General features: G+C 49.2%; 1 protein-coding gene across 1 annotated transcript in view; it reads right to left on the bottom strand.

Annotated features, from left to right (window-relative positions):
- The window catches only part of XPA (XPA, DNA damage recognition and repair factor), a 136935-nt gene extending 113317 nt beyond the window's left edge, over window positions 1-23618 (bottom strand). The window contains exon 1 of the mRNA XM_078852977.1: window positions 23612-23618. The gene's annotated coding sequence lies outside the window, so the exon portion shown is untranslated. The remainder of the gene's footprint in view (window positions 1-23611) is intronic.
- Window positions 23619-24812: the final 1194 nt, after the last annotated feature.

The following is a 24812-nucleotide window of genomic DNA, read 5'->3' as shown; positions in this document are numbered from 1 at the left end:
ATGAAGGAGGGTTCATGGCTGACGAGCCTGAGCAGAGGGAGGTGCCCGTCTTTGGCCTATCAGCCCAGTACACCAGGGTGTCCCTTCCTGCTCATCTCCTTGCCGTTCCCCTCCTGGCTGGCTTAGGCAGCTCCCTGCTCAGCTTTGGCCTCTGAGGGCCCCTGGCCTAGGCCCCTCACTGCCCATGCATTGTGTGGGGAGCCTAGGTGCTGAGTTCAGGGCTGAGAGTTTCACTCAGCAGCAGAGCACCTCAGGGACACGCATTGCAAGGCTAAGTGGAGCAACACCTAAATGCCTGTGAGGGCCTGGGTCGAAGTGCTGGCATTTTTATCGAGAGAAAGAGCAGAGCTCCTGTTACACCAGCCTCTGAAGCAAGGCCTTACAGGAGTTCTGCTACACAGAGAAGCAAGGTCTCAGGTCTGAGCTGAGGAGGGCAAGGTAGGTATTCAAGGCTAGTAAGGACATTGCTGAGATGCTAAATGATATCTCTGAGTTCGTCCTCGCCACAGATGATACGGGGCAGACGCCTACCCTGGACCTCCCTTTTTCCTGGTGATGAACGTGAAGTATTTTCAGAGATTGAAAGATCAGAAGAAGAGGTGCTGGAACAAACTGATGGTCTATAAAGCGAGAGGTTGCCAGGCCCAGTGGGGTTACCGCCCAGCCTTCTGAAGGACCTTAGATATTTAACAAAAATATGCAAAAATATGCAATCTCTTATTAAACACAATGACTGTGGCAGAGGATTAGAGGGGAGCAAAGGTTGTTCCTATATTTAAAACAGACTCAAGGGGTGATCCATGGAGTTATAGCCCAATAAACCTTCAATCTGTACCTGTTGCATTCGTTGAAATGATCTCCAACATAGACTAACCAAACACTTGGAATGGTTGGATAGGGTCCAACCGGCGTGGATTCTGCACAGGAAAATCATGCCTCACCTGCCTCTGAGAATTCTTGGAACACGTCACTGAAGCAGTGGAGAAAAGGAGAACCAGAGGGCATAATTTATTTAGATTCAAAAAAGCCCTGGCCAAGGTCCAGCACATAAGGCTGCTACAGAAGCTGCATAGCCGGGAGGGGGCAGGGGAGGCTGGGGAGAGGGGAGAGAAGCAAACCATTGGCACGGATAAAAAACTGACTGGGAGACAGAGAGCAAAGAGCAGGATTAAATGACCCGTTTTCATCACGGCCAGAGGTTAACGGTGGGGACAAGAGAGAGGCCCCTCCCGCTGCTCAGGGTCCTCTGCTGTGAGCCCTCTCCTGGAGTTAGGCGCTTAGGTAGCCCCTGCCCACTGAAACGCCCCCCCCCTCTGCTCACGCTCAAGATCTCTCCCAGGGCTGCTGGAGCAGTGTGTAAAGTGGGGGTACCGAGAGCCATTGACCCCAACTGTAAAATCTATACATGATGGAAACCACGTCAAGCCAACCTCCCCAGCCCCTCTAATTCCAGCACCTGCGCCCCTCTCAGGCTTGCCGTACTTGTCCGTGGTCCCCCAGCTGTCTCGTGCCTGTGCTGTGCTGCTCCCCCCATTGGTGGCCTGCGTCCCGCCCTCCTGCTGGGGCCTGACAGCTGTCAGGCGTGCTCAGCACACCGACAGGATCGGGCCCCACTGCTGAGCTGGGCATTCACCCGCAGGGTTGGAGAGTCCCACTTCGGGGCCTCCCAGGCTGGGGCTGGAGCGAGGCTTCTGAGCTGCTTCTTTGCGGCGAGACAGCATCAGCATGGCAAACGCTGACCAGCAGGGACTTAGGAACCTACGGAGTTAGGTGGCAGCCGAGTGGCGGTTTTGAAAATGTCCCTGGTGCCTAAAGAGTGGAGTTAGGAGCCTGAGGGACGGGTAGGTGCCAAAGCACCTCAGAGTCCCTGGGCCTTCCAGCCTTCTGGGAGCAGACTTGGCTTACGTGACCATTGTTTCAATGCCATGGACGAATCTAAGTGTCTGAGCTGTTTCTGTGAAAAGGGGTCTCCGTTCCTGTGCGCTGACAAGGAGTGGTCTACACCAGCCGTGCTGCAGCCGCACCCGTGCAGTTGGGCCGCTACAGTGCGTCTCTTGAAGACTCTCCGTGCTAATGGCAGAGAGCTCTCCTGTCCGCTTAATAAAACCACCTCCGGGAGCGGCAACTCGTTGGGTTTTTTCAAACGTTGATTGTGCAGCAGTTACTGTCAATCTCCAAACCACAGAGTTTTACTACAGCCTCCGTTCCCCTTTGTTTTACCTGAACTTCTCATCCCCACCGCCTCCTTCTGCCAATCCCAGAGCCAAAATGAGTCATTCCCCCAGGATTAACTCTTCCTTCTCAGACCTCCTGGGTGGTGTTGCCCAGACTAGTTTTGGAGAAAGAATTGACACTCCCCAAACAATGGAGCTGTATTACAAGTGACAGGAACAAAACACCTCCTGCTCAGAGCAGGGACCACCCCAATGCCTCCAGCCAGTAAAGAAAAGCCTCTTCCTGCCACTGGCTTGCCTGGCTGTTGCACAGCCCTGCTGGCAGCGTGTGGCTGATTGCCTTTTGCACAGCAATTCTAATATTAGTCCTACGGCAATGGAGACTTCATGCTACCTTCGGGATTTCTCCCGATACTAACTGGCCAAAGGTGTTGGGCTCTCTGCTGCCAAGTCTGTGGCCTGGCACGCACCCGAACATGCTGCATACAGGGCTGGGCTCCCCCAAAAGCTTAGTTCCTGCTTACACATCTAAATAAAGGATGGATGCCCAAAGTGCCCAGAAGTCAACATGCAGCCAAAGCTCTGAGCAATTTGACCAACTCTGTGTCTGTGTGTGTACATATATGTATAGGGTATGTACATGTGTATTTGTGTTTGTGTATAGCGTGTGCATGTGTATACAAACGTATCTGAATAGTGTGTGCCCATGGATAGTGTGGTGTGCCCGAATGGGTGTGTTGGATATGTACGATTAGTCATGTGTTTGTAGTGTGTTGTATTAATTTAGAGGGAACGTGTGGCCCAAAGGTGTTCACACCACCCAGTCACTGTCCAACATTAAACAGCATTCAACAAGGTCTGGGGCTTGGCATACAGAGACGTTAGCCTGCGTTAGTGCCATGGGAAACACACCATTACAAATCCTTTTATTGAAGATTTAGAAAGGAAGGAAAAACAGCTAAAGCCTTTCACATGTACACATGAAAGCCCGACTTAATACTTTACAACAGCCCTCTTTCTTCCCTTCCCCAGGAACTGGAGAGAGTTTTTAGAGGGAAAAACCCCTTTGTTTGGCAGCCTCTGAGTCAGTTTTAAGGATTTTGATAGCTGTCCTTTGTGGGCAGAAGAGAAGTTAGGGGAGCTGGGCTGGAGCTGTCATTGGTGCTGGTGTTATTAAAGTCCGATCCTGTTTCCTAGAAAACAAAACAAGACAAACACACACACAAGGGGAGAGAAAAGAACAGCAAAGACAGAAAAAGCAGCATCTGTCTCTGGTGCTGACTTTCACTTGCAGCCTCCTTGCTGGATAAACACAGGAATGGCACTGGGTCTGAGCAGGCACGCCGAGACCAGACATGACAAACTTCTACCAGCACTGGGCTGTTTAGGGCATTACTGGTAGCTGCCTCCCTGGGCACAGGCCTACAGCAGCGTTACAAAATACGCAGTCTTGGCGTATCCTAATGAGACAGACGGCAAAAGGAAAGAAGTTGGAAAGAAGAAATAAGGGAAGGAAGGAAAAGGACATGTTGGGATGTGGGGGGAAACAAAATCTTACACACATCCCAGGTGATGGTTGGCGTTCAGCTGGAGCTGCTGGTGATGTCAATATCATCTGGGTCCCTCTCTCTGGCCTGGTCTGGTCAGGACATCCGTCAGGATTTGGATGAAGAATATTGGGGTAGCTGCCGTGATGGTGAAGCTTGCTCCAGTAACCATTTTTTCTCCACAAAGTCTATCTCTTTGAGGGCCCACAAGGGGAGTGGTGGGTGGAACAACCTATCATTATTTTGTCCACCAATTAGGCCTCCTTTCCAACACACCAATTTTGGCTCACTGATTTCTGATCTCACGCTTCCTTGGTTTACCATCATGACCTCAACACAATCCTTGAGTTATACCAGGAGACTTTTTCCTTTGGCTAATTCAGTTTTTTGGTCTCCCTTTCATATCTTTTCTCAGCAACATTTGTTGTTGTAGGTTATTGTAACATTTTATACATTTTTACTCCTTTTTTACAGTTAAAATCACAATTAGGGTAAATTTATAGGCCCAGTTATTGCAACACGTGTGAGTGTATGTGTGTGTGACTGTGTATAGTTTGTGTGTCTACAGTCTCTCTCTTCTCTGTGTTTACAGTCTGTGTGCGTGGCTAGGTGTATAGTTTAGGTGTGTGTGTCTATAGGTTGTGTTTGTGTGTGTGTGTTGTGTGTGTCTGTCTGTGTGTGTGCACGTATGGAGAAGACATCACGGGTTCTCTCTCAGATCATCCTTCGTCCTTCATCCTTCATCACAGGGCCAGTTCTGCATGGCCCCTGGACATGGGATGGGGTGGGAAAGGAGGAAGGGGAACTCTCTGCTCTCTCCCTTCCCAGCCCTTTTCCTGGTGGGAGGTGGGCATGGGACAGGCAGAGAAGAAGGAGGCACATGGGCTGTGATTTTCACAGGGGCCTCAGGCCATCAGAGACCCAACTCCCAGCAAGCATCAGTGGGTGCTGGGTGCCTCCTTCAGGGCCTCTGACACCCAATTGCCAGCGAATGCCAGTGGGCATTGGGCACTTCTCTCCCTCTGGGCTTCTCGTCCTCTTCAGAGCTTAGCACTGCTCTGGTACTGTCTGCAGCTTAGCTCTCGCCCCTGCACCTCATAACCCCCTGCACTCTGCCCACTGTAAACCCCTTAGTGCTCCCACTGGTGCCTTCGGGTCCAGCCTGAAGGAACAGCAGTCTGTGCCCTGAATCAGTCTCTCATGGACACCACTCTCCACGCCCTCCCTCCCCACCCAGTGGCCAGGGCAGAATTTAGCCCTTTGTGGGACAGAGACTTCCCTGGATGCAAATCACACTGCACGAAGCCTCAGGTTTATCTGCACTGAAATCTTTAAGCAGTAATGTGCCAAGGATTAAAAACTCTGCAGGTACCTGGCTTTTATGGTCCCAGAGGGGGCGTCAAGTACCGAATACTTAGCACCAAGGTTAAAGGGGCCTTAAGGTGCTGCAGAACTGATGACGTTTTTCTTGTGCACGGTGAGGGTGAGATTTGCGGGGGAACCCCCTGAGCTGCTGTGCAAGGGGCAAGATTTGGGCACCCCCTATTGCAGTGTGGAATCCAGCAGCACCATTGTATAACTCCATAGTGCTGCAGCTGGGGCCAGCTCCTCTTACACACACACTACACGTATAAACACACCTAATGAGGACACCCCACATTTGCCCAGTATCGCTCAAGCAGCAGATGTACCCCATGCATGCCTTTATGGAAAAGTCCGAGAGCATTAAGGAAGAATTAAACCAGCAGGGAGTCTATAGCAATTACTCTTTAAAATAATCTATGGAACTGAATCACGAATGCATCTCCGTTCCCAGACTGAATGACAGAAACATTTCATATAAGAGAATAAAGGACAGTGAATAATGCATTTCTGGTACAGATTGCCATTCAAATAATTGTGTTAAAAAGTGTATTTGTTTACTTTTTGTTTCCTATATTTTCCTTTCTTAATTTTTAAAGATAACTAAGAAATTTCATGGAAAAAACCCCGGGTTACTGCTACTGCCCAGCTGAATGCAAAGAAAACAAGAGATGCAGAAGGAAGGTTGAGTTCTCAAAAAGCTACAACTTCAAAATTCTTCCCTTTCTTCGAGCAAATTTTGTTATTAAGAACATAAGAATGGACATATTGGGTCAAACCAATGGTCCACCTACCCAATGTCCTGTCTTCCAGCAGTGGACAGTGCCAGATGCTTCAGAGGGCAATAATGAACAGAACAGGGCAATAATGAAGTGATCCATCCCCTGTCATCCAGTCTTAGCATCTGGTAATCAGAGGCCTAGGGACACCCAGAGCATGGGGATTAAGTCCCTGACCATCTTGGTTAATAGCCACTGATGGACCTGTCCTCCATGAATTTTTCCAATTGTTTTTTTAAACCACTTATACTTTTGGCCTTCACATCATCCCTGTCAATGAGTTCCACAGGTTGACTGGCCATTGTGTGAAGTACTTCCTTATATTCGTTTTAAATCTGCTGCCTATTAATTTCATTAGGTGACCCCTGGTTTTTGTGATACACGAAGGGGATAAAATAAAGCTTTCTTATTTACCTTCTCCACACGATTCATGATTTTATAGACCCTTATATCTCCCTGTGATGGGATATATACCCCACAGAGGACTGGAAGGGGTTAAGGTGGCTAAGTGGTCCAATTAACTCCACAGGCTGCACCTGAAGGAGGAGCCAGGGAGCAGGGGATTGATTGGGAACAGGCTCAGCTGGGCAGGAACAGGCAGGACTGCCATAAAGCCAGGGAACAGACAGCAGAGAGGGGCTGCAGGGCTGTAGCCCCTTTCTGCTGTCTGTTCCCTGGCTGTAGTCACTCCCTGAGAGGAAGGAGATGGGAGGCTGGTGAGCCCAGAAATGGGGGAAGCCAGGAAAGTAGGGAAAAGTGCAAAGGGAAACGAGCAAGGCAGGTCAGTGCAGGCCTAGGCTTTCTGATCAGAGGGTCCCTGAGTTGGAGTAGGAGGTGGGCCCGGGCACTGGGGATGTGGCACAGACCAGGCAGAGGACAGCTGACTGACTGGTATGATTTGTTCAGGAAAGACTTTGTTACCCCTGGAAGGGTAATCCAGCCGGAGGACCAAGTCATGAAGAGTAGCTGCAGTTCCTGGAGCAAGAGGGGCCACAGGGCAAGATAGGGTGGGAGATGACACTTCCAGAGGAGGGTGCAATGCCTGGTAGACCTAATCGCTAGGACAGCCAGGACGAGGTACCAGCTGCAGTGAGCAGACTCTGTCACGCTCCCCCTTAGTCATCTCTTTTCCAAACTGAAAAGTTCCAGTCTTTTTAATCTCTCCTCATATGGAAGATGTTCCATACCCCTCATCATTTTTGTTGCCTTTTGTTTCCATTTCTAATATATCTTTTTTGAGGTTGAGTAACTAGAACTGCGCGTGATATTCGGGGGGTGGGCGCACCATGGATTTATAGAGAGGCAACAAGATATTTTCTTTCTTATTATCGGTCCCTTTCTTAATGATTCCCAATCTTCCGTTCGCTTTTTTGACTCCCGCTGCACATGGAGTGGACGTTTTCAGAGAACTATCCACAATGACTCCAAGATCTCTTTCTTGAATGGTAACAGCTAATTTGGACCCCATCATTTTATACGTATACTTGGGATTATGTTTTCCAATATGTATTACTTTGCATTTGTCAGCATTGAGTTTCATCTGCCATTTTGTTGCCCAGTCACCCAGTTTTGTGAGATCCCTTTGTAACTCTTCACAGTCTGCTTTGGACTCAACTATCTTGAGTAGTTTTGTATTGTCTGTAATTTTGCCACCTCCCTGTTTACCCCTTTTCCCAGATCATTTATGACTATATTGAACAGCACTGGTCCCAGTATAGATCCCTGGGAGACACCCCTACTTACCTCTCTCCATTCTGAAAGCTGACCGTTTATTCCTACCCTTTGTTTCCTGTCTTTTAACAAGTTACTGATCCATGAGAGGACCTTCCCTCTTGTCCCATGACTGCTTACTTTGCTTAAGAGCCTTTTGTGAGGGACCTTGTCAAAGGCTTTCTGAAAGTCTAAGATGACTATATCCACTGGATCCCCCTTGTCCACATGTTTGTTGACAACCTCAAAGTATTCTAATAGATTAGTGGGGCATGATTTCCCTTCACAAAAGCCATATTGACTCTTCCCCCAACAAATTGTGCTCATCTATGTGTCTGATAATTCTGTTCTTTACTATAGTTTCAACAAATTTGCCTGGTCCTGAACTTAGGTTTACTGGCCGGCAATTGCCAGAATGACCTCTGGAGCCTTTTTAAAATATTAGCGTCACATTAACTATCCTCCAGTCACCAGGTAGAGAAGCTGATTTAAGTGATATGTTACATACCACAGTTAGTAGTTCTGCAATTTCACATTTGAGTTCCTTCAGAACTCTTGGGTGAATCCCACCTGGTCCTGTGATTTATTACTATTTAATTTATCAATTTGTTCCAAAACTTCCTCTACTCACACCACCGCCTGGGACAGTTCCTCAGATTTGTTACCTAATGAGAATGGCTCAGGTGTGGAAATCTCCCTCACATCCACTACAGTGAAGACTGATGCAAAGAATTCATTTAGCATCTCCACAATGGCCTTGTCTTCCTTGAGTGCTCCTTTAGCCCCTCGACCGTCCAACGGCCCCACTGCTTGTTTAACCGGCTTCCTGCTTCTGATGTACTTACAAAAAATTGCTGTTAGTTTTTGTGTCTTTTGCACGTTGCTCTTCACATTTTTTTCAGGCCTTCCTAATTATACTTTTGCATTTGACTTTCCGGAGTTTATTCTCCTTTATATTTTCCTCAATAGAATTTGACTTCCAATTTTTAAAGGATGCCTTTTTGCCTCTCACTGCCTTTCACTCCGTTGTTCATCCATGGTGGCATTTTTTTGGTCTTCTTATTGTGTTTCTAAATGTTGGGTATACATTGAATTTGAACCTCTATTATGATGGTTTTTAAAAAGTCTCCATGCAGCTTGCAGGCATTTCCATTTAACTAGCTTCATTTTTGTGTAGTTCTCCTTTTCGAAATTAAATCCTACCATAGTGGGCTTCTTTGGTATTCCTCCCCCTCCCACTCCCCAAGGAAGTTACATTGAATTACATTAGGGTCACTATTACCAAGCGGTTCATTTATATTCACCTCTTGGACCACACCCTGTGCTCCACCTAGGACTAAATCAAGAATTGCCTCCCCTTGTGGGTTCCAGGACTAGCTGCTCCAACAAGCCGTCATTAATGGTGTCTAGAAATCTCTGCATCCCGTTGATTCATTTAACATTTTTACTGTATTTGACGCTATGCTTTCTTTCACATATAGTGAAATACTATGAGGTGGGTGCAAAACTAGTTGGAAAACTATTCCCAGAGAGTAGTTATCAGTGATTCACAGCCATGCTGGAAGGGCATAACGAGTGGGGTCCCACAGAGATCAGTTCTGGGTCTCGTTCTGTTCAATATCTTCATCAATGATTTAGATAATGGCATAGAGAGTACACTTACAAAGTTTGTGGACTATGCCAAGCTGGGAGGGGTTAGGATTAAAATTCAAAATGATCTGGACAAACTGGAGAAATGATGTGAAGTAAACAGGATTAAATGCAATAAGGACAAATGCAAAGTACTCCACTTAGGAAGGAACAATCAGTTGCACACATACAAAATAGGAAATGACTGTCTAGGAAGGAGTACTGCAGAAAGGGATCTGGGGGGTCATAGTGGATCACAAAAGCTAAATATGAGTCAACAATGTAACACTGTTGCAAAAAAAAGCGAACATCATTCTGGGATGTATTATCAGGAGGAGTGTTGTAAGCAAGACACAAAAAGTAATTCTTCCGCTCTACTCCATGTTGATTAGGCCTCAACTGGAGTATTGTGTCCCGTTCTGAGTGCCACATTTCAGGAAAGATGTGGACAAATTGGAGAAAGTCCAGAGAAGAGCAACAAAAATGATTAAAGGTCTAGAAAACATGACCTCTGAGGGAAGATTGAAAAAACTGGGTTTGTTTAGTCTGGAAAAGAGAAGACTGAAAGGGGACATGATAACAATTTTCAAGTACATAAAAGGATGTTACAAGGAGGAGGGAGAAGAATTGTTCTTCTTAACCTCTGAGGATAGGACAGGAAGCAATGGGCTTAAATTGCAGCAAGGGAGGTTTAGGTTGGACATTAGGAAGAAATTCCTAACAGTCAGGGCGGTTAAGCACTAGAGTAAATTGCCTAGGGAGGTTGTGGAATCTCCATCATTGGAGATTTTTAAGAGCAGGTTGGACAAACACCTGTCAGGAATGTTCTAGATAATACTTAGTCCTGCCATGAGGCAGGGGACTGGACTAGAGACCTCTCGAGGTCCCTTCCAGTTCTATGGTTCTATAAAGTATCATGCCCCCACCTACTCTGTCATTCCCATATATTTTGTACCCTGATATTACAAGGTCCCATTTTTGTGGATGACAATTGCACTACAAGTAACAGTTATGAGTTCCTAAATAAATTATGGCTGGAAGAAATAATTGTGAATAATGGTCTATCATCTGGCAAATCTATGATTTGCCCTGAAAGAAACATAACCTGAATAAGCAAAACTACTGAAGCCAGGTGAGAAGAATGAGATCTGACCAGCTGGTATTTTTAGAAATAATTTTGCCTGCATTCTAGGGTCATTTCCCTATTTCTTTGCTATGACGGATGTGAAATGACCAGACTGGAACTCATATGTGAACCATATGGTGAAGCTCACGGCAACAGATCCCTACTATAGCAATAAACCTGCTTAACGATGCATTTTCTTGCTCTACACCAAAAAATATGATGCAGCCTTTGAGAGACAAATATCAAAAATGAAAAGATGTTTAAATCCTAATGAGATGAAGGAGTGACAATAGAACTGATAAAAGGGGGACGTTCAAAATTAAGGCAGACAGTCAGTCTCTTAAAACTCCCCTTGCTATTTAAAAATGCACCCAACACACAGAAGAACTCTTTCTAAAACATGTACTAATTGGATTGTACACATATAGAGCATGTGCATACTAAAAGTAAAGATGCAGATTCTCTGCTGGCATAAATTGTTACAGATCCATTGGCTTCAATAGAAGTCCTCAAAAACAATAAGGAGACTGGTGGCACCTTAAAGACTAACAGATTTATTGGGGCATAAGCTTTCGTGGGTAAAAAGCCCCCTTCATCAGTTGCATGGAGTGAAAATTACAGATACAGGCATAAATATATATTGGCACATGAAGAGAAGGGAGTTACCTTACAAGTGGAGAACCAGTGTTGAAGGCCAATATCAAGAGAGGAATGCCAGATGAAGATCTGGCCAAGAAGCTGTACAGTTGGTCAAAAGAAGAATAGTTACTGAGCATGTGCAATAACCACTTTTCCTCGTTTAGGACCAAATGATGTGGTCCTTACTTAAGCAAACTGACTTCCATGGGAGCTCTGCTCCAGTAAGGATGGTGGGATTTGTCCATCATATCCCAGTATTTATAGAGCTGGCCAGAAAATGGTGACAAAACCACAATTTTTACAGAAAAATTGAAATGAACTGTTTGTGAAAGTTTTCACGGTTTTTATTCCCCATTTTCCAACAAGCTCTAACCATTTCTGTTTTAAATTTTGTTTTCAAAATACCTAAAGGGGCTATTTAGCATATTCTGTCTTTGTAATTCCAGCTATTTTTAGTTCAATGGGCTTGAAGTCCCTAACCAATATCTTTCAGCCTGCCTCCCTGGTAATGCTTTTCCATCATGAGCAGCGTGACATTTGCGAGTGCGCTCTGCGTCGTGCTGGCCACACCATCACACACCGTCCCTCCCACAAGCAGTTTCCTTTAACCCCAAGGGGAGAAGAGCCACAGGCTCCAGGAAGCCCATTTAGAACAGCACTGCCAATCGAGAGGGTGCTCAGAGACTGCGGTGGTGGGCACTAGCATTAAACCCTAACACGTTACCGGGGGAGCACCGTCATGCTGCTGAGAAGTGCTTGGAGAGCGAAAACCTTTAGTCGCTCCCCAGCGTTTGCTAAAGTGGGATTAAGATTGTGGTGTCTCTAGTCTGTAAATTAAGGCAGGACAAGGCAGGTTTACAGTGAACTGATGTGGAACAGAAAGAGTGACGGGGAGGGAATTATATGAATGTGTTGCAATCTCTTGGCAGAAGAAGGGATACGGCCTGGTTTTTGGCCTGCCTGTGGAGCATGGAAAGAAAGCAAGATGTGGTGTCTGGTTCAGAAACAGGAGGGTGAAGTGCAGGAGACGCTTCGGTTCCGTAGCTGGCGAATATGGAAAGCGTGGGTGGTTTGCACCTAGGTAGCCAGAGTGTGAGATAGCTAAGTGGCGACACCTTGGTCACAGCAGAAGTGTAGCAGAGTTGCGCTGTGCTGGTGATGTGTCCCAGGACTTTGCTGGGAGGTGCCAGGTGGTCATGGGTGTGGGCCGAGTGAAGTTTGTTTCCTGACATTCAAAGATTTTGGTGATTTTTTAATTGCAATATTCTAATGAACTTTTAAATATAAAATTGCATATTGTACGCACAACAAACTGTGTTAAAAGAACATTATTTAGGTGGCAAAGTCAAGCACCCAAAAGTCAGGAAATGCCAGAATTAAGGTTGCCCATACCAAAATTATAATTTATTTTTTCTGTGAAAATTAAATTAAATTCTCATTATAAAACCAATTATTTTAATAATTCAAATTATTATTATTTGTAAAACTGGTATTAGTAATAAATTGTTCTTATCTTTGCTGATCAGTTTGTGTACCATCCAACCTGTGAAAGGAACATTTTGCTCCCAAATACACTGGTGTAATTTCAGACCGTGGATTTACATGGGTGCAGGGCTTGCCTTACGGGTGGGCGACCTTCCAGGGCTCTGTGATCAGGGGGCACCGTGGTCAACAGGGCGTTAACTCACCGTGGCAGTCACAGCAATGGTGGTCGCGGCTCCTTTGGCTCCCCGGAGTGTGGCACAAGCTGCCGGGGTCTCATGCAGGGAGCAAGGAAGGGGGCTGCTATGCCCAGCCCAGCCCAGCTCCAGGGGTTTCAGGAGACGCAGGATTGCAGAGTTGCTCTGAGGCTCCCCACTGTGTCTTCTCCCGCTGCTGTGCACTCAGGCTGCCTGCCAGGGGCTGCATGTGCCCACACATCCCTGCTCCCTCCCCAAGACATGCCCAAAGGCAAGCGGGAGCCAGCAGGTAGTCCCGTGCCCAGCCCCGCCCTGTCCACCCACATCTCTCACCTGCTCCAGCCCAGATGGCAGCAAGGCAGAAGCAGCTTCCCAAGCCAAGAGCTGGGGTAATGCCTCCCTGCCTCTTCCCAGGAGATCTTCCCCCTCCATCCTCCCGCACAGAATCTGTCCCAAGGTGTGTCCCTGTGCCCACTCACCTAGGGCAGGGGTTCTCAAAGTGGGGGTCGGGACCCCTCAGGGGGTCGCGAGGTTATTACATGGGGGGTTGCGAGCTGTCAGCCTCCACCCCAACCCCCCCTTTGCCTCCAGCATTTATAATGGTGTTAAATATATAATTTTTAATTTATAAGGGGGGGGTCACCCTCAGAGGCTTGCTGTGTGAAAGGGGCCATCAGTATAAAAGTTTGAGAACCACTGACCTAGGGGATGGGTGACGGTGGGTGGGTGGGGGGCAGCTACATACCACGGCAGAGCAGGAGCTTGGGAGGGGAGGAGGAAGGAGAGAGCCCAGTTCGAGATCCAGAATCCCCTGGCTCTGACCCAGTCCTTGGGGGAGGATTCCTCTGTGTGGAATGGCACTGCACACCACTATGGGTAGGTGCAGCCAGCGGAAGGGTGCCAAAATACAGGTTCACACAGGGTGCCATTTGCCCTACACAGTTGTAATTGCAAACAGAATTTGGCCCAGAATGAGCCAGGGATCCCTGCCCCATTCATTACATACTCTTAGCTTCATTCATTATAACCCATTCACCCTGTGCAGTAAATGAGGCAAGGAACTGGCAGAAATAATTGTGTATGTTAATTAATGGCTGTATCTCAATGCATATGCACAAGGGAGCAGAATGTAGGGGTGAAGTGTCTAATTTCTATTACTTTGAGTCGACGTTATGAGAAAAAACAATTGGTGTGGGGCAAAAAGTTTCCATCCTGATATCTACTTAGCCTTCCAGCTGGTGTGATATGTAGATGACCGGGGTTTCGACATTGTCAGCTGATTGTATATGAGGACCCATGGTTTAAGTTGCCTCAGAATCAGTCTCCAAATAAGACTATCAGAATCAGGGACAGATTTACACCTTACGGGCCCCTAGGGACAGGATCTTCAGCACCCGCCCTGCCTACAGCTGACCTTCTGTTGCACACAGTTTTGGAGAGGTAAGGAGCCCCTAGAACATCAGCGCCCCTAGACATGCCGATTTGGAAATCCGGCCCTGAACAGAATCTGGGAGGTCCCCAAGGTGTCTTGAAGGAAGAGGGGGAACTAAGGACGTTTCCTTGGAGACTGTCTCATATCATAGCTATTGACGTGCGCCAAGATTATTCTGAACACAGAACTTCCAACTCAGCCCCTCCTGCAGGGCTCTCTCCACCCCATGGGAAAGCTTCAACCTACCAGCAATTTTCAGAATTTCCAAGAACTCCCCTCTGATTGGCTTTTCTTTCCCTGGAGGTGGGAAAGTGGGGGAAGGCAGCCAATCAGAGCTACAGCAGGAGGCAAACAGAGAGATCTCCTCTACCCTCAGGACTGACATGTTTTTGGGTAGGGCAGGGAGCAGCGGATGCCATTTTCAAAGGAGGGAGGAGGGAGCAGAAAGAGCTCAGCAGCTCAGGGTGGCTCCCTTCCTCCTTCCCCTCCTGTGAGCAATGGGTCAGTCTGCTCCCTCCTCCCCTCTCCCTCCCTGCAACTTCAGGCCTGGTGGGACTATAGCTGCAGGGGGCAGCAGATGTGGGGCTGGTGCCATGCAAGACTAACATGGGGCTACATGGGCAAGGTTGATGCAGGGCTGGAGGAAAGGGCAAATATGGAACTCTGGGGCACAATGTTAATTGAGGTAGGGCTAACAAAGCCTGGAACTTGGTTTAGTACATTTAAATGTCCAGAAAGCAGTCTTAATCTCAAATAAGATTAGTGCCGATGAGGGACTGGATCCCTCAGGGTGTTGCTAATGAGAGAGCTCCTGAGGCCAGAGCCAAAGTCTCCTTCCTGGGTACAAATCTGCCAGAGCCGGCTGCTCTGGAATGGTCTCACACAAGCAGGGGGTGGGAGGGTTTTTTCTTTTTTTTTCAAAAATCGAAAGACAACGAACATGATCTCATTGTTTTAAAATAAAATCTTATAATTGTTGGGCCACTCTCATGGTTTTGTGAAGGGCCTAACTCAAACTTTTGAGGTTGGCCATACTGATTATCTTACTTCTGTTCACCTCTCATTCCAATCAGTTTCTGCCTTCATTGTGTCACTGAGAAATCTATCCAACTTTGGCTTCCACCGTGTTTTCTTCCATCTGGCCTCCAGTCAATACTTGCTGTTAGGATCCAGCTTCTCTTCATGTATATGATGGAGCCGACCCTGAGACGGGTTTAGAACTTGTCTACTCATTCCCAAGTCTCTCATCTCTGCTATCTAAAGGCCTTAGGTAAGTCTCCTGAGATATTTACTATCAAATCCATCAACTAACAGCATCTTAGCCTCTGTCAGTTCAATACACTTAGATAAATTGAAGTTTGTAAAGTGCTTTGAAAATATAAAGTGTTATGTAAGTGTTCAAGTGGGGGGCTCTTCTCTGAAAAGTTGCTCTGAAAATGGCCTGGGGGTGTTCCTTGTTTGTGAGGTGGAGGAAGCCCTATAAAGACTTCTCTATTCTCTTATTCGTAGGAGATTTAGCCTCCATCATTGCCTGGGTCATTGCCTTTTCTTTCTGATCCATGAAAATACCCAAGAGATTTTATTTCTCTGTACCCTTAGCAATGTCTGTTTGGGTCCATACTCACACCTGTCATTAGCACCTCTTGAAATGCTGCTCATAAGTGCTCCAGAGGTTCCTTCCAAGCCTTCCTGAAAACCATCATGGTTTGCAGCACAGATTCCTAGATGCTCTTTCAGCAGACAGTCCATCAGTCTCTGGAAAGTGGCTGACGGATCTTGTAATCCAAAGGGTATTGTTCTGGTCTAACAACCCCCCGGGAGCATAAGGAGATGGATTATGAATGCTGTCTCACTGTGTAAAGTTGGGTCCAAGGGTATCTATCAATAGCCTTTGTTAAGCTCTGTTATTGCAATGTTCTCTGCCACGCTAAGCGGGACTGAAGTGGCGTATAGGCTGGTACAGGCTCTCTGCGAAGTAGTGAATTTCAGCTACGGTGCTCAAGCCAGGCAGAACTTCCAAGTAAAGCTGGACTGGATCACTGATTTGTTAGTATTATTATGGAATTACACTTTACTAACCTGTAAACAGACAGACCAAATTGGTGATTTGATAGGCAAAATATAAAGAGCCTGTTCTCATGCTGGCAGCCTAGGAGCTATTCAAAGATGCCGGCCTGGGGATTTTCATGAGGAGCTGACATATAGTGATGTGGGTGGAACAGCAGTGATGCAAAACTCACCAGGTCTGCAATCAAGCATAGCAAGCAACTTTCAGCTTCCAAAGAGAGCATTAAAATGCTTTGCCTATTCCCTGCCAGAGTCAGGTCTTCCTTTTTAATGGGCATGGTGGATTTGCATAGCTGCTGTTCGCAAAATAGCAACACTTGGCAAGACCCTGCCCTTGTCACTGTTCAGTGATAAAAGCTATATTAACAGAAGACAAAACCTAGTGTTAAATCTACACTCAGTGGGTTCCTCTCAATAAAGGGACATCACTCTAGGGCTGAGAGATGTGTTGATTCCTTAGCTCCTATTTATGCTGCCCATCCTGTTTTGTTATTCAGCGTCTTTCGTAGTCATAGATAAAGCAATCACTGGTTGTGAGTTTCCATAGGTGTTTAATAAATTTAATCTGCTGCTTAAACGTGGTGATTTGCGTTACCAGGATAATGGATGAATGGTGTGTTGTCTAGGACTAATGAAGGATTAGTATGCACTATTACTAATCATGATGCCAAACCTCTCTCAGTGTATTGCCTCAGAGTGAAGGCCATTTCACCCACACAGAGACCAAGCAATCAGGTTCTGGGCAGAGAGGAAGGGGGGAGGCGGCTGTTGAGGTGAAATCCACCTGACCTACCCAGAGCCAGGCTCTGGGCCTCCACACGGCCAAACACCCCCGAATACGGGCACACACACGCACTGGGCAGACTCGGCATCATTTGTACGAGGTGCTAAAGCCACCGGATGCAGACAAATGGGCATCCTGTGAACCAGCTTCCAGCCTGTTCCCATCACAGTCCTTTGTGCTGGCCTACATGTAGCCATCTTACACAGCGAACAAGGCTTTCCATGCTCAGGGCTGCTAACGCTATGGCTCTCTCCTCCCACAGCCCTGAGGCAGGGCTTAGGTTGTGCACTAGGATGGATTTTCTTCCTCACTGAGCCTGCTTGAGAGGGTGAGAGGAGCAGGATTTGCCCTCTGTGGGTCCATATTTGTAGCCACTATTGGTAGACAGCAAAGGGACAGGAGAGTCTGCGACATTTTAGATTCTAAGCAATTTTTTTTAAAACCCTCAATAGCAAATATGGAGCCTGACTCCCCAACAGGTTACCGCAGATTCACACCCACATAACTCCGTGGATCTCAATGTCCTCGCTTGTAAACCTGGAATAGTGTAAGGGAAATCGGACCCAAAAAAGAGGTTAGAACCTTTCCAAGTGTGGAAATTATGTCTAGGAGTTCCAAAAGTGTGTCGTTCTGGCTAGAATTATTCATTTACATGTAGTAGAACTAACGAGCACCCCTCTGCAGAGGCTGGGGAATGACAGCCAGTAGGGCAGACACATATGGCTAAATTCTGCGGCGCCTGATCCTGAAAGTCAGTTCCAGGTTTGCTCAGTTGAGGACTGCAGATCTTGGCACACACATAATTTAAACTGAGAAATTTGGATGGAAAAATGTTGACCCAGATTAATTTTTCAAAACTTTATTTGTCAAAGAGGCAGAATTAAATACGCTAGTGTGTTTATTGTGGCCAACACTGATCCAAATTTAGCACAGTTTCTGTCACATTAAAAAAATGACCTCCAATTCTTTAATCAACAACAGATTGTTCATCCTGTTTGTTAAGTCAATAGACCTAGTGCAGATGAGGGATAGCTAAAAGCATCTGTCTTTTTGTTCTCTTTTTAAAAAATTAATCTCTTCCCCCAATACAATTACCGTGGAGGAGAGACAAGATTTTTTTTTAAATAAGGGCCCAATCCTCGGGTTGCAACCAGTTGCACCCCCTTTATTGTTTGACAGATTTTAAGGCCTAAGATCCTCACCCACTGATTCCTGCATCAGCCTCAGAACTTACTGCTGAGCTAGAGCAGATCCTTTAGAAAGACGTCGCATCTTGATGTCCCGGCCTTTTCTCTCCTATCTCTGGCTATGTCCAACTGCAACAGCCCGCCAAGTAACTATGGAGGGGTGGAGGGGTGGGTGGCTCGTGTATGCATATGTGTGTTTACCACTGAGTCATGTGGTGGTATTTTTGCTCCCTGACTGGACAATGACAGTAGTGAACTGAGCACGTATTCCTGAACGTCCACGAACACCCTTCTCCACACGTGACTGTTCATGCAAAGACCAGCCAGACATTTGTGCCAACCCAATTCTGTTCCCATGGGCAGTGAATAAGGAGGGGTAGGAACACAGCTTAGCTTTCCTAATGTGAATGGCAGTTGGCGAATGCCATTTTTGCAGTGTCCAGCCTGCTCTGTTTATGGCCCAAATCCTGCCCATAATGACCATAGGGAGCAAGAGCAGAGTGTCCTGCAGCTCAGGACAAGATCCTACAGGATACCTCAGGGCAACATGCCGGGGCTTTGCTATCTCTCTGACCAGTAGCAGAGAGCTGGCATTTGCCAGTGATGACAGCGTGCAGTTCTCACTAGAAGCTGAGGGCGACCAATTACCATGCTTCAAAAACCACATCCCCCTTGGGGAGAGGGATCTATTATGCAGGGTACAGCAGCCAGCCAGCTCTCCTAGAACTTTCTTGAGTGCTCATTGCGGCCTGTGCCCTGGCAGCCAAACCCCAGTGTAGTGCGGCCAATGCCCTTTTTCTACCTGCATGCTGGCAGGATTCAGCTAAAAATCTGGTCGAGGAGAAGGGGACACAGTGTGAAATGAAAATGCAATGGGGCTTAGAACAAAGGGAAGTTCTGCTCTACACAGGGCTGGATCCTTAGACTTAGCCAGCCAAGAAGAGACATGTGATAGACACAGCAAAAGACACTGCTGGGCCTGGGTATGAATGAAACATTGACCACATTTCCCAGAAGCAGTGACAGAGAACCCCTGCCCAAAGCCACGTTTATCTATGCACCCAGCTATGCAAAAGGCAGAAGGCAGATCCTAACTGATGCACCCGCAGAACACAAAGATCAACTCCTATTTGTCTCTGGGTGTTTTATATTCCAAAGGAAAGGAAGCTGCCCTATATACAAAGTTATAATGTTACGGTTAAATGAGCCACCTAAGGACTTGATCTTGCTCCCATGGAAGGCAATGGCATGTTGCCTTTGACTTTAGTGTGCTCAGCACTGGGCCCTACAGGATCATGGTGGGCAGCAGGGCACATCAGTGTCAGGTGTTTCAAAGGTACCGGAGAGCTTCCTGCGTGCATTTGGGTTGACAATTGACGTCAATGGTAGTTTTGTCCTTAAATTTCAGCAGAACAAGGAGGGAGATGTTGGATACTCTAGGATAATATCTGGGCGCTTTCTGGAATCAGAAAGTTCGGATGGACTTTTCAGACCCAGATTTTCAGTAGAGAGAGGCCCAGAAGCATGTGTAAGAATTCATGCAAAACAGCACCACTTTTCCATGTGCAATTACTGTAATTGCATGCAGAGTTCTTGAAACTGTGTGTACTTGATTATTATTTATCATTGTTTGTGTTGTGGTTTGTGTTGTTGTCTCTAAGAGCTCTAGCCATGGACCATCCTCATTGTGCTAGGAGCTGTACAGAGACAGAACAAAAAGACTGTCAATGCCTCAAAGATCTACAATCTGAGTAGCAATTGGTTTATACCAAATGAGTATTTGGGAGTCTAGCCATTTGGGTATACAGCTGTGGTGAATGCATGAATGAATGTAGGTGTGCAATTGCATACACAACTTTGGGAATACACAAGGCTCACTGAAATATTAACCTTTCATGTGCTATTATATTCTTACCAGTGACTTTGTCAAATCACCTGGCAGGGTCCCATATTTAATCTTGTTCAACGATTCCCGTATCAGATTTGCTCCACTTAAAAGTTATGAATTGCTGGGTTTTTTCCCTAACTGCCAGCCTTGCAAAGACGGGCTCTGAGAGCGGGCAGAGCTCTTCCTCCTTTGTCTAATGGTGCCTTTCCTCAAATCTCCGTGGTCAGCAGTTCTGGCTGCAGGCTGCGGCATTGGCCCCAGCACAGGTCCCCCAGGTGTCTTGTCCCCGCGCTGCTAGAGTCAATTCTAGCTTGTGGCAAAGCGAGTGACCGCCACAGCAGCAAATCGCTGGTGGCATGAGGAAGGTGCGTTATTCCAGTCCTTCCCCGGGACCTAACTGCCTTTTAAAACAGGAGCCAGGGTCTCCGAGGCTACAGGTCAGCAGCAGACTGTGTTACTGTGATTGTCCTCATGTTACAGGGCTACACATAACCCATTTCCTCCTGGAATTTCTGCCATTCCTGCTGTGATCCCAGAGGACACAGCATCTCCAAGTGATGTCCAGGCTACCCACCGAGAGAAGCGCGTTCGTCCTTCCCAGGGGGACACGAGCGAAGCTAACTCCCTCCTCTCTCGGGTTTTAGGTTCTCTTCTCCCTGCTTGCTCTAGAACTGTTATTTACTCGCCTTGGAAGACTGGAAACGCTGTTACTGTAGCTGTGAAGAAACACTCAGGTGTAACTTACTGAGCCGCCAAATGTAAACAGGCCAAATAACCTGCCTGTGCCCCACCTCGGCGCCAGGGGAGAGCGCGCCCCGCTCCAGGCCTCCCAGCCCGGCGCGGGATTACACCGCTAGCCCTCACGCAGGGCCAGACCACTTTCATTCCAGGCTTTGGCGGCGCTTCTCTCCTGCCTGCTGTCAGTCCCCATGATGGCGGGGCTTGGACAGTGCCGGAAACCTGGCTTCCTCAGCTCCGAAGTGCCGGGCTGCTGCTCCCTACCTCCTGCGCGCACCGAGCGCCGGGCTCAGCGCCTGGCTCCCCGCGGGGAGCAGGTGCCCGGGTGCTTTAGGAGCGGGGTTTGGTTTGCAGGCGCGCAGGCTGGCTGGGGCGATTCCCTAGGGTGCGGGCGAGGCAGTGCAAGCGGGGCACAGGGAGAGCCCGACAGTCAGCCTGCGGTTTAACAGTCTCTAAGGTGCCACAAGTACTCCCTTTCTTTCAGCTGGCTGAGAAAATCCAAAAGCTGAACCCGAGGGAGCCCAGCCATTCTGCCCACTGAGCTAAACTGCAGCCGTGTCTGGCGTGGGAGCCATGGGCCTGGGCTGAGGGCAGCTGACAACTGACTCTCTCTGCCTGTGAATGGCAAAGACACTAACGGAACCACTGGAATCGGCCAGGCTCTGCGAGGACCCTTTCTACAGCTCCGCAGTGGAACCGGAGCATTGGGCGCTGTCCGTGCGAACGCGGCGCGCTCTTGCGCACAGAGGCACCGGGGACGCAGAACGCTGCTCTGGACACGCGGCGCTGCGGGGAAGGGGCAATCGAACGGGAGCAGGTCTTGAAGAATTGGAATTAAACTAGTTCCTTGGGCAGTGTCCCTCCTTTCTCAGTACATGCGAACGCTCAGGGTTAGAAATCGGAACCGCACCTGGGTTTTAGCCTGCAACCCTTTCCCTTTGCTGGCAAAACACAAACCTCCCCTGCCTTCCTTGTTCTGTCATTTGCCACCGCTGAGGCCAGCTGAGCTCCATCCTCTTTGGAACCCCCCTTCAGGGAGTTGAAGGCAGCTATCAAATCCCCCCTCACTCTTCTCTTCTACAGACTCCATCCCTCATACAGCCCCCTGGGCAGGAACCAACAAGGATCTGTAGAGGGAAGGTTCTAATGTTGTCAGCTCTAAAGGTGCTGGATCCAGGGCACTGTTTACAGGTTTGGGCGAGATCTAGATTACAGTGTACTGAAACAGTGACTGTCCTGGGTCTGTAAGATCAGGCCCTTCATATCTGCGTTGTTCCTGTGAGTGGAAGGCGGAGGTTTGCCGCCCAGAATCACAACCCCCTTTCCCACCCGCTCAGGGTCTGCCCCCGGCTTTGCCCTGGGGCTTGGTGGCTCCTTTGGATACCCCAAGCGTTTATGGCAGCTGGCACCAACAGGGACTGATTTTGCTGGGCGGCGGGGGGGAGGGCAAGGGGGGAAGCAGGCTGCCTGCCTCTCTCCTGCTCTCCACTTGAAAAATGTGTTTGCAATGCTGGAAAGAAAACCAACCCCCCACCAACAAACGGGTGTCACCTCGCAGGGCAGTATTTATTCTTGTCCCTAATTCATAATGATCAGAATCCATCCGCAGCCCAGCACGCTCTGCGGAAGGAACCTGATACACGGTGCGTTTGTGTGCGAAGATACAGAGCCTCCCCGTTGGCATCCCCAAAGCCACGTTGCTTCAGTTTCGTTGGGAATAGCTTCCTCCTCCGGTACTGTACAGCACCGTGCCCCGGGGGTGTGTTAATGTCACCGTCTTGTTAACAAGGAAGAGACACACACGCAGCGCTGGGAAATCGGAGGAGCAGAGGTAGGGCTGGGGTCGGGTTTTGCATGTGTTCACACCGCAGAGTTGGACCGGACTGTCTGTCTTTTGAAAGCATAAAAGGAAGGGGCCTGTTCGGTCGGGGTTGTTCTCTGGTTCATTACCTGGGGTTTTAAAATACACCGCAGGGGATGGCGCCTGTGCCTTATTTTTCATATTTAATTTACTAGGGAGAAGTCACTAAAAGCCACAGGTTGGCAAATCTCCGAGAAAGTGCAAAACCCGATAAAATGGTGCGAAAACCGGGATCCAAACCCAGATGTCCTGGCCCCGAGTCTAAAATGTAAGGTAAGAGCATGGAGCTGGAGACAGGAGCCGGTGGCAGATGACAGAACGAGGAGTAATGGTCTCAAGTTGCAGTGGGGGAGGTCTAGGTTGGATATTAAGAAACACTATTTCACAAGGAGGGTGGTGAAGCACTGGAAGGGGTTACCTAGGGAGGTGGTGGAATCTCCTCCCTTGGCTGGGATGATTTAGTTGGGGTTGGTCCTGCTTTGAGCAGGGGGTTGGACTGGATGACCTCCTGAGGTCTCTTCCAACCCTGATAGTCTATGACTCTGTGACATCAGAGAGACAGGGTGGGTGAGGTAATATCTGGGATTGGAGCAATATCTGCTAATTAACAAGACTAGAACAGAAGGAAAGTTCTGAGGAGTAGGCTGGTTCAATAAAAGATCATTCCTCACCCAGCTCGGCTCTCTGGTGCCTACATCCGCTGTGCGCAGGAGTGAGAGATAGCCCTGTACACTCCCCCCCCAGACGGCATATATATACGGGGCATTTCAGCACTGCATGAAATAGGTTATGGCCTGCAGACAGAAAAGTTTAGGCTCTGGTCACTTTAACTCATTGCAAGCGAAATGCACTGAGCACAGGGAATCCGTTTGAACACGACCAGCCTGCTCCTCGTGTCGATCTTAAACCGTTCTCCCTGCTTGGACACGGGTTCGGCCCCGCTTTTCCGCAGTTTTGCGCTCCTCCTACTCCGCACAGGTCCCAGCCCAGCACCGAACGAATCAGATGGGGGGGGGGGGGCCTGGCGCGGACGCGGATTTCGTTGCTGTGTGATTCGCTCGCCGCGGTTCTTATGGCGCCGGCAGAGTTTTGCCGCTACCGGCCGGTGGGGCCCTGAGCCGAGTGAGGGGCGCTTCAGAAACGCGCATCCCGGCGATTATCATCCATGCTCTGTTCACGCAGCTGTTGTGATTGGCCGCGGGGCCCCCGCCGTGCCAGGCGCTGCGCAAACCCAGGAGAACGCTCGGGCCCCTCTCTCCAAGGAGGCGCCGGCCGCAGGGGATCCGAGGCCGATTGTAGGGGTCCGATCCCCGGCGGTGCAAACCCCGGAGGGTTCGGGGACTGCGCTCCAGGACACAAGGCGCTATTTCAGGGTTACAGCCCCGGGGCGCCACTCTCGGGAGGCGCTGCCAGAGCAGTGGGGGAGCCCTGGGCACGATGTCCTGGCGCCGGGCGGGCTCCAGGTGCCTCTCCCCAGCCCAGGGCGCCCCTCTCCTGGCGCTTTGCGCTGACCCAGCGGAGAGCTACGCGCCAACCCCGCCTGGCCACGCTCCAGCGCTTCTCCAGAGCGCAGCTGTCCACGGGGCTCCCGAGCCTGAGCGCGGGCATGGGCCCAGCTCCGGGCTTGGCAGGAGCCGGCGTGGCAGGTGATCTGCTTTGCGGGCTGCCGGCTCCTGTCCTGCGCCGCGCCCATTCCGGAGTCAGGCGTTACCTGGGAAGGTGCGGGAAGGGCTCGGGCATCCCCCCGGCTGCCAGGGCGCTGGGCAGGGCAGCGCCTTCCTGCAGGTGCGTCAGGGAGGCTGGGCCCGGGACCAGCCTGTCTCTTTAAGGCGCTGGGGGCGGAGGCCCGGGCAGGTGGGAGTGCCGGCTGCCAGGTACGGCAGGCGCAGAAGGAGCCGGAGGACGCGGCTCAGCAGGAGACATAAAAGGAGGGAGTTCCGCCCCCACGCCTCCTTTGCCGGGCCGGCGAGGGTACCTGCGCGCCGGGGGCTGCGGCCATGGCATACCCCTAGTGCAGCGGCGCCCCTCCGCCCCGGGCTCCCTGCCCAGCGGCCAGCCGGGCACAAGTTCATGGTGATGGGGGCAGCGGCTCCCGCAGCCCTGGGTCTGGAGTCACCGTCCTCCCTGCCCCCGGCGGCCCGGGCACCGAGCCTCCGCCGCGCCCATCAGCAGTGAGTGCCCGCGCCCCTCCTGGACTGAGCTTCGGGAGC

Source organism: Lepidochelys kempii, chromosome 5 (genome assembly GCF_965140285.1).
Source record: "Lepidochelys kempii isolate rLepKem1 chromosome 5, rLepKem1.hap1, whole genome shotgun sequence".
Lineage (NCBI taxonomy): Eukaryota > Metazoa > Chordata > Testudines > Cheloniidae > Lepidochelys > Lepidochelys kempii.
The sequence above is the reverse complement of the archived record's forward strand: the minus strand, read 5'-3'. Positions and strand labels throughout refer to the sequence as shown.